We start from the raw sequence: 9,686 nt of genomic DNA on the forward strand, positions 1-9,686 counted from the left end.
ATATATATATATATATATATATATATATATATTTGGTCTGGAGATTCTAACAGACATTTGGTCATGTAGTACTCTTAAACTTTTTGCATAGTGCTTTGCTTAATGTTTTTTAGGATTTTGCCTGCTGAAAAGGTTCTTGAGTCACCAAGCCGTGTCAAGACATCTTAGTGTCTGACTAGTCGGCGGCTAGCTTGGACTGATCGAACCTTTTTTTTTCTTCGAGAAAACGCAAAAGACCTTGCGTTTCTTTTCATTGAAAAGGTAGGGGGTCAGTTACAGTCGTCCTAGGACGAATAAAGCGAGAATCAGATACAAGGCTCAGTGCACATCCCATGTAGGGGGGAGGACTGATCGAACCTAGTCGAGTGTCTAGTTTGGTGGGCTTCAGAAAAACAGAGGGAGGGGGGTTATTAGTCAAGTACCAGCAGCAAACCACCATTGCAGCGCAGGCTAGTGGGCTAGGCCGTCGATGACTAAAAAACGTTTGCTGCTGCGCACAGAATTGATCATTCAACTATAAAATCTGCTTGTATGCTCTTTTGTTAATGGGATTATTGATCAACATGAATCTCTTCTTACCCGTTTAACTTTTGTTTTTAGCTTTGGGATGGCAGACTGGAAATGGGAGTGTGAGGGACATGCTACCTCATATTTTGGCTGCCCTTGGGACAGAGATAGATTTGGGCGTTATCTACCCTGGTGCAAGTCGACGGAGCAAACACTCCCTGGTGTCAATGGTAGGCCTATAAAAGACCCCTCTTTGCTATTCCAAAATTACAGACTGCTTAGTGAAATGTGTTTTGTTTGTAAAACAGATCGATGTATGCAGGTATCTGTTTCCTGTTATACTGATACGATCAGACTCATCAGACACTTAACATGGCCTGGTTTGCTGTTTTTGCATGCAGGCTTGCTTCTACAGCCAGCGCTATATCTGTTTTGCTATCGATGGCGAGCACTGGGTCCTGTATGATGACCAGACTGCTGAGGTAACCAGATATAAGCGCTGCACCTACTAAAAGTGAAGGTTTTTCCTGATTTTTCGCTTACTATGACCTGGCTTTTGGTCTGTCCAGGTTGTTGGTGATTGGATTCAAGTGCTCAGTATGTGCGAGGAAAAGGAAATGCAACCTCTGCTTCTTTTCTTCGAAGCTGCAAATTGATTGATTGTTATTCTGCCGAAAAGTTTTGGCTTAAGGAAGGATGTTGATTTGACGTGAAACATTGGGATGCTCTTTGTAATTTTGAAAAAATAGTCTAGTTAAATTGTTAAGTGTGTCTATTTTATAACTTATGGTTTAAGATTGGTCCACGCCATCTCATCTAAATCGCTCATATAGAACTCGCCGAGTTGTCTCCCAACTTGCCGAGACCCTCATTGTGCTCTACATCAATATCAATCCCATATAATCATGAGTAGGGTTATTAACTGCATCACGGGTCTGAAAACTTGTACCCCTTGTTCGTTTGATAGGTCATGTTCCACTGCCAAACAAAACAGGTGCGACTACCGTACTTTTGGGAGGTACCTGGTGAAATATCCTCCACATTGCTCATATACTCGTGAATACAATTAGTACCCTAATCACTTGTGACTAAGACAAAACCCACAAAGTTGTCCTTCTAATCTCCCTAGTTTTTTTTGAGGATCTAATCTCCCTAGTTTTGGTGGTTGATGACAACGTAAAATAGATTGTTAACATAAAATGTTTTGGTTTCTTTCGATATAGAGTTTTCTCCCTAGATTTGTCCACAATTGAAATTTCTGCTTTTGAATACACAAAATGGACAAAATAGAATTGAAAGAGCTCCCACCATATCTTTAGAAGCGGAGGGTGCAAAGTGTGCAAGCTATGAAAAAAAAAGGGCAACCTGGTGCATGTAGCTCCCGCTTGCGCAGGGTTCAGGGAAGGGTCCGACCACTTTGGGTCTATAGTACGCAGCCTTTCCCTACATTTCTGTAAGAGGCTGTTTCCAGGACTTGAACCCATGACCTCATGGTCACAAGGCAGCAGCTTTACCACTGCGCCAAGGCTCCCCTTCAAAGTGTGCAAGCTATGAAATATAAACAATTTTTGCACTAGTGTGTACCATGGCGTAAGAAGACTTGATATAGAACATGGCAATATATAATCATGGAGAGATAGATTGGTCAAGATACGACAACTATAAAAGTACTCAACTTAGATCCACGATTCTCAACTAAGCATAACAACACATAGTCTGAAACATACGATAAATAATGAGTAGCAAGTCATGACACACAAATAAAGTACGGTGCAAGATTATTAAAAGAGTTTCACAAACTCAAATAAGAAGTAAATCAAGGAGCGGGAGCTTGTGATCATGCAACTCCCAACAAAATAAAATCCCGCAGAAACCGAATAGAACTTAATTATCCCCGTTCTGGTATCAAGACACCAAAAGGGTAAGGAGTTGAATGGACCGTTTTGAAGGAAATTATGTTGAAACTTGGATTTCATGAAAATTGGGTCAATTTGATAATGCAGTGCGTGTCCACTCATGAGTATCAGGTTCGTTTTAACTCTAAAGAAAGTGAGAGTTTAAGCCTACGAGAGGATCAAGACAAGGGGATCATTTGTTTCCCTATCTGTTCTTGTTATGTAGGGAGGGTCTAGCTACTCTTTTAGTGCATGCGAAGGAGAGCATTAATATTTCTGGAGTTAAGGTTTGCAGAGAGGCCCTTCTATTACCAATCTTCTATTTATTGATGACTCTTTGATCCTTACGAAAGCTAATTCACAAAATGTAAGTCTTTAAAATTGATTTTGGATTCTTATTGTGCGGCCCCGGGGCAATTGGTGAGTGGAAAAATCAAGCATCTTCTTTAGCTCCAGTTTGGGAGTGGAGACTCGAGAACAAATTTGAACCATTTGTTATATCATGACAGAGGCTCTCAGTGATAGATATTTGGGCGATTTGGGCTTGCCTGTCTCCATGGGTATGGAGAAATCAGATTGTCTTCAATATCTCGTTGATCGAATTAATATGAGAACTAATGGACGGAAATAAAGATGATACCCATTGGAGGGAAGGAAGTTCTCCTCAAATCTGCCGTACAAGCTATTCTCGCTTATGCTATGTAAACCTTCAAAATTCCTAAACAAACTTGCGAAGGAATAACTGACATGATGCCGTGTTAATGGTGGCGAGACGAGGACAATCAAAAGAGGATGTTACGCAATCTCGGATCTGCTATCACCAGCGTTTCCGACCCACATGCGTCAACCAGGCCCAATCGAAGAGCAACACTGACTTATGAGAGGCCTTGGGCCCTCTCCCCCCGAAAGACTAGCCTGTTAGGAGGGGACACCCCCGGCCTTATAAGTCGTGTTATGTCTCCCCCCACAACTGGTGTGGGACTAAACCCAACAATCTCCCCCTCACACATCGGTCACCCATGGGCCCGCTAACACCAGTGTTTCCAGCCCACCAACCATGACCGACTACCCGTGAGTCCAACGAGATTTATTCCGGGCACCTGGGCTCTGATATCAATTGTTATGCAATCCCGGGTCCTCTATCACCAGTGTTTCCGACCCACATGCGTCAACTAGGCCCAACCGGAGAGCAACACTGACTTATGAGAGGCATTGGGCCCTCTCCCCCCAAAAGACTAGCCTGTTAGGAGGGGACACCCCCGCCCTTATAAGTCGTGTTATATCTCCCCCCACAACCGATGTGGGACTAAACCCAACAGAGGATACATTGAATGGTTGGTTGAAGATGTGTGTTCTTAAGAGCCAAGGGTGTATGGGATTTCATGATATCTGGTGCTTTGATCTCACGATGTTGGCATAACAAGTGTGGCATCTTCTAGATAATCCGGATTCTTTATGCGTAACAATTTTCAGAGCCAAATATTTTTCCAATGGCGATTTGTTGAATGCTAAGTTAAAAAGGGATATGATGGCGAAAGTTAGTTCTCTTAAGCATGGTCATATTTGGAGGGTTGTTTGTAGGGGAACGTAGCAGAAATTCAAAATTTTCTATGCATCACCAAGATCAATCTATGGAGTAATCTAGCAACGAGGGGAAGGAGAGTGCATCTACATACCCTTGTAGATCGCTAAGCGGAAGCGTTCAAGAGAACGGGGTTGAAGGAGTCATACTCGTCGTGATCCAAATCACCGGAGATCCTAGTGCCGAACGGACGGCACCTCCGCGTTCAACACACGTACAGCCCGGTGACGTCTCCCATGCCTTGATCCAGCAAGGAGAGAGGGAGAGGTTGAGGAAGACTCCATCCAGCAGCAGCACAACGGCGTGGTGGTGGTGGAGGAGCGTGGTACTCCAGCAGGGCTTCGCCAAGCATCGCAAGAGACGAGGAGGGAGAGGGGTAGGGCTGCGCCAAGAAGGAGAGGAACTCGTGTGTATTGGGCAGCCCAAACCTCAAGTATATATAGGGGGAGGGGAGGGGCTGCGCCCCCACCTAGGGTTCCCTCCCTAGGGGTGGCGGCAGCCCCCAGATCCCATCTGGGTGGCGGCCAGGTGGAGGGGAGAGGGAGGCGCACTAGGCATGGGCCCTAAGGCCCATCTGCCCTTAGGGTTTGCCCCCCTCCTCCCCTTAGGCCCCTTGGGCCCTTGTGGGGGGCGCACCAGCCCACCTAGGGCTGGTCCCCTCCCATACTTGGCCCATGCAGCCCTCCGGGGCTTGTGGCCCCACTTGGTGGACCCCCGGGACCCTCCCGGTGGTCCCGGTACGTTACCGATAAACCCCGAAACTTTTCCGGTGACCAAAACAGGACTTCCCATATATAAATCTTTACCTCCGGACCATTCCAGAACTCCTCGTGACGTCCGGGATCTCATCCGGGAATCCGAACAACATTCGGTAACCACATACAAACTTCCTTTATAACCCTAGCGTCATCGAACCTTAAGTGTGTAGACCCTACGGGTTCGGGAACCATGCAGACATGACCGAGACGTTCTCCGGTCAATAACCAACAGCGGGATCTGGATACCCATGTTGGTTCCCACATGTTCCACGATGATCTCATCGGATGAACCACGATGTCGAGGATTCGATCAATCCCGTATACAATTCCCTTTGTCTAGCGGTATTGTACTTGCCCGAGATTCGATCGTCGGTATCCCGATACCTTGTTCAATCTCGTTACCGGCAAGTCTCTTTACTCGTTCTGTAACACATCATCCCGTGATCAACTCCTTGATCACATTGTGCACATTATGATGATGTCCTACCGAGTGGGCCCAGAGATACCTCTCCGTCACACGGAGTGACAAATCCCAGTCTCGATTCGTGCCAACCCAACAGACACTTTCGGAGATACCCGTAGTGCACCTTTATAGCCACCCAGTTACGTTGTGACGTTTGGCACACCCAAAGTATTCCTACGGTATCCGGGAGTTGCACAATCTCATGGTCTAAGGAAATGATACTTGACATTAGAAAAGCTTTAGCATACGAACTACACGATCTTTGTGCTAGGCTTAGGATTGGGTCTTGTCCATCACATCATTCTCCCAATGATGTGATCCCGTTATCAACGACATCCAATGTCCATGGTCAGGAAACCATAACCATCTATTGATCAACGAGCTAGTCAACTAGAGGCTTACTAGGGATATGGTGTTGTCTATGTATCCACACGTGTATTTGAGTTTCCTATCAATACAATTCTAGCATGGATAATAAACGATTATCATGAACAAGGAAATATAATAATAACTAATTTATTATTGCCTCTAGGGCATATTTCCAACAGTCTCCCACTTGCACTAGAGTCAATAATCCAGTTCACATCGATATGTGATTAACACTCAAGGTCACATCCCCATGTGACTAACACCCAAAGAGTTCTGGGTTTGATCATGTTATGCTTGTGAGAGAGGTTTCAGTCAACGGGTCTGCAACATTCAGATCCGTATGTACTTTGCAAATTTCTATGTCATCTTGTAGATGCAACTACTACGCTACATTTGGAGCCATTTCAAATAACTGTTCTACTTGGAGCTATTCCATTGTACGTATCCGGTATCTCTACTCAGAGCTATCTGGATAGGTGTTAAGCTTGCATTGATGTAACTCTTTACGTCGAACTCTTTATCACCTCCATAACCGAGAAACATATCCTTATTCCTCTAAGGATAATTTAGACCGCTATCTGGTGATCTACTCCTAGATTACCTTTGTACCCTCTTGCCAGATATGTGGCAAGGCACACATCAGGTGCGGTACTCAGCATGACATACCGTATAGAGCCTATGACAAAAGCATAGGGGACGACCTTCGTCCTTCCTCTTTCTTCTGCCGTGGTCGAGCTTTAAGTCTTAACTTCATACCTTACAACTTAGGCAAGAACTCCTTCTTTGACTGATCCATCTTGAACACCTTCAAGATCATGTCAAGGTATGTGCTCATTTGAAAGTACCATTAAGAATTTTGATCTATCCTTATAGATCTTGATGCTCAATGTTCAAGTAGCTTAATCCAGGCTTTCCATTGAAAAACACTTTCCAAATAACCCTATATGCTTTCCAGAAATCCTACGTCATTTCTGATCAACAATATGTCAACAACATATATTCATCAGAAATTCTATAGTGCTCCCACTCACTTCTTTGGAAATACAAGTTTCTCATAAACTTGTATACACCCAAAAACTTTGATCATCTCATCAAAGCATATATTCCAACTCCGAGATGCTTACTCCAGTCCTTAGAAGGATTGCTGGAGCTTTGCATACTTATTAGCATCTTTCAGGATTGACAAAACCTTCCGGTTGTATCACATACAACCTTTCCTCAAGAAAATCATCGAGGAAACAATGTTTGACATCCTATCTACAAGATTTCATAAATAATGCTAATATAATTCCAACAGACTCTTAGCATCGCTACGAGTGAGAAAGTCTCATCGTAGTCAACTCCTTGAACTTGTCGGAAAACATCTTAACGACAAGTCGAGCTTTCTTAATGGTGACATTTACCATCATTGTCCGTCTTCCTTTTAAAAATCCATCTGTACTCAACAGCCTTACGACCATCGAGCCGTTCTGCCGAAGTCTACACTTTGTTTTCATACATGGATCCTCTCTCGGATTTTATGGCCTCGAGCCATTTATCGGAATCCGGGCCCACCATCGCTTCTCCATAGCTCGTAGGTTCATTGTTGTCTAGCAACATGACTTCAAAGACAGGATTACGTACCACTCTGAAGTAGTACGCATCCTTGTCATCCTACGAGGTTTGGGAGTGACTTGATCCGAAGTCTCATGATCAATATCATAAGCTTCCACTTCAATTGGTGTAGGTGCCACAGGAACAACTCTTTGTGCCCTGCTATACACTATTTGAAGTGACGGTTCAATAACCTCACCAAGTCTCCACCATCCTCCCACTCAATTCCTTCAAGAGAAACTTTTCCTCGAGAAAGGACCCGATTCTAGAAACAATCCCTTATTGCTTTCGGATCTGAGACAGGAGGTATACCCAACTGTTTTGGGTGTCCTATGAAGATGCATTTATCCGCTTTGGGTTCGAGCTTATCAGCCTGAAACTTTTTCACATAAGCGTCGCAGCCCCAAACTTTTAAGAAATGACAGCTTAGGTTTCTCTAAACCATAGTTCATACGGTGTCATCTCATCGGAATTACGTGGTGCCCTATTTAAAGTGAATGTGGTTGTCTTTAATGCCTAACCCATAAACTATCGTGGTAATTCGATAAGAGACATCATGGTATGCATCATATCCAATAGGGTGCAGTTATGATGTTCGGACACACCATCACACTATGGTGTTCCAGGCTGTATCAGTTGTGAAACAATTTCCACAATATCTTAATTCTGTGCCAAACTCGTAATTCATATATTCATCTCTATGATCATATCATAGATATTTTATCCTCTTGTCACGACGATCTTTCAACTTCACCTTGAAATTACTTGAACCTTTCAATAATTCAGACTTGTGATTCATCAAGTAAATATACTCAACATCTACTCAAATCATTTGTGAAGTAAGAACATAACTATATCCACTACACGCCTCAGCACTCATTGGACTGCACACATCAAAATGTATTACTTCCAACAAGCTGCTTTCTAGTTCCATTTTACTGAAAACGAGGCTTTCAGTCATCTTGCCCATGTGGTATGATTTGCATGTCTCAGGTGATTCAAGATCAAGTGAGTCCAAATGGTCCATTTGCATGGAGTTTCTTCATGCATATACACTAATAGACATGGTTCGCATGTCTCAAACTTTTCAAAAACGAGTGAGCCCAAAGATCCATCAACATCTTATATCTTTTTGGCATAAACATGTGTATCACTACGATCGAGATTCAATAAACCATTCATTTTAGGTGCAAGACCATTGAAGGCATTATTCAAACAAACAGAGTAACCATTATTCTCCTTGAATGAATAACCGTATTGTGACAGACATAATCCAATCATGTCTATGCTCAACGCAAGCACCAATCTCGACGATAGAGGGAGCGTGCGATGCTTGATCACATCAAGCTTGGGAAAAACTTCCAACACATATCGCCAGCTCACCTTTAGCTAGTCTCCGTTTACTCGGCAGCTTTTTATTTTGAGTTTACCAACATTTAGTAACCGAACCGGTATCTAATACCATGGTGCTACTAGGAGTACTAGTAAAGTACACATTAACACAATGTATATCCAATATACTTCTATCGACTTTGCCAGCCTTCTCATCTACCAAGTATCTAGGGTAATTCTGCTCCAGTGGCTGTTCCCCTTATTATAGAAGAACTTAGTCTCGGGTTTGGGTTCAACCTTGGGTTTCTTCACTAGAGCAGCAGCTGATTTGCCCTTTCATGAAGCATCCCTTTCTCCCTTGCCCTTCTTGAAACTAGTGCTTTCACCAACCATCAACAATTGATGCTCCTTCTTGATTTCTACTTTTGTGGTGTCAAACATCGCGAATATCTCAAGGATCATCATATATGTCCCCGATATATTATAGTTCATCACGAAGCTCTAGCAGCTTGGTGGTAATGACTTCGGAGAAACATCACTATCTCATCTGGAAGATCAACTCCCACTCGATTCAAATGATTGTTGTACTCAGACAATCTGAGCACAAGCTCAACAATTGAGCTTTTCTCCCTTAGTTTGCAGGCTAAGAAAATCGTCGGAGGTCTTATACCTCTTGACGTGGGCACGAGCCTGAAATCCCAATTTCATCCCTCGAAACATCTCATATGTTTTGCGACGTTTCAAAACGTCTTCGGTGCCTCAACTCTAAACCGTTTAACTGAACTATCACGTAGTTATCAAAATGTGTATGTCAGATGTTCGCAACATCCACAGACGACGTTCGAGGTTCAGCACACTGAGCGGTGCATTAAGGACATAAGCCTTCTATGAAGCAATGAGGACAATCCTCAGTTTACGGACCTAGTCCGCATAATTGCTACTATCAACTTTCAACTAAATTTTCTCTAGGAACATATCTAAACAGTAGAACTAAAGCGCGAGCTACGACATAATTTGCGAAGACCTTTTGACTATGTTCAAGATAATTAAGTTCATCTTATGAACTCCCACTTAGATAGACATCCCTCTAGTCATCTAAGTGATTACATGATCCAAGTCAACTAGGCCGTGTCCGATCATCACGTGAGACGGACTAGTCAACATCGGTGAACATCTTCATGTTGATC

The sequence above is a fragment of the Triticum aestivum genome, chromosome 5A, assembly GCF_018294505.1.
Source record: "Triticum aestivum cultivar Chinese Spring chromosome 5A, IWGSC CS RefSeq v2.1, whole genome shotgun sequence".
Lineage (NCBI taxonomy): Eukaryota > Viridiplantae > Streptophyta > Magnoliopsida > Poales > Poaceae > Triticum > Triticum aestivum.